The sequence below is a fragment of the Lactuca serriola genome, chromosome 2 (genome assembly GCF_051521515.1).
Source record: "Lactuca serriola cultivar US96UC23 chromosome 2, Lser_US96UC23_V15, whole genome shotgun sequence".
In the NCBI taxonomy this organism is placed as follows: Eukaryota; Viridiplantae; Streptophyta; class Magnoliopsida; order Asterales; family Asteraceae; genus Lactuca; species Lactuca serriola.
In genome coordinates, this window is record NC_136409.1 from 186,021,268 (window position 1) to 186,022,352 (window position 1,085).

Below are 1,085 nucleotides of genomic sequence, written 5' to 3' on the forward strand. Positions count from 1 at the left end.
ACCAAAGGTCTAAGGCACCAAGGCCGGCCCTTTGAATTGTTATTTGAGTAATTGTTGTTGTGATATGTTAGTTGGTATTTTGCTAGAATGGATGATTATATGCTAGTATGGCTGGTTAGATCGGCATTCTGGTAGACTGGATGCGGCTATGCTTAGTGACCAGTAGTTGGTCGGACTGTTTGTATGCTGGTAAGAGATTACATGTGTTATGTGCGCATGTTTGAGCAGTTTTAGAGGGTATTCCATCCCGGTAGGATGATAGTGCCCTAGTACGTAGTTATGTGGACTATTATGTGATTATCTGGTAAGTGCACATGTTTGTTAGTATGTGGGCATTCCAACCCGGTGGTTGTGGGTCAGGAGTATTCCATCCAGGTAGGATGATTGGACTCATAGTATGTTGGCAGTCCAACCGGATGGTTGTGGGCCAGGAGTATTCCATCCTGGTAGGATGATTGGATTCATAGTAGGTTGGCATTCCAACCTGATGGTTGAGGGCATGGGGTATTCCATCCCGAGGGATGATTGGACCCATAGTAGTGGTTGTTGTATGTGTAGGTGTCCGGGCATTCCAACCCGATGGTTGTGGGCCGAGAGTATTCCATCCTAGTAGGATGATTGGACTCATAGTATGTTGGCATTCCAACCCGATGGTTGAGGGTCAGGGGTATTCCAACCGGATGGTTGATTGGACCCATTGTATGTTGTTTATTGTTGTATGTGTATGGTTATGTGTGTATGAGTATTTTGGGGGAACTCACTAAACTTTCGAGCTTACGGTTCAGTTTATTGTTTCAGGTACATCAGGTGATCGTGGCAAGGCAAAGGCGTGATCGTACCGCTCCTCATATTTCGTGATTTTGTGACTTGGTTCTGAGGATACTCTGATGTTTAAAACTGTTTTGAAAACAAGTTGTATTAACTTATTGGTTTTCGAATGGATTAAAATGTTTTAAATTGGCTGAAATTTTATGGATGTTACATTATATATAAAAACCATGAATATAGAAGATAATAAAGCAAATGTAACATGGTTCGATGGTTTGTGAACTAGGGATGAGAGAAAAACAATCAAACTGGAAACC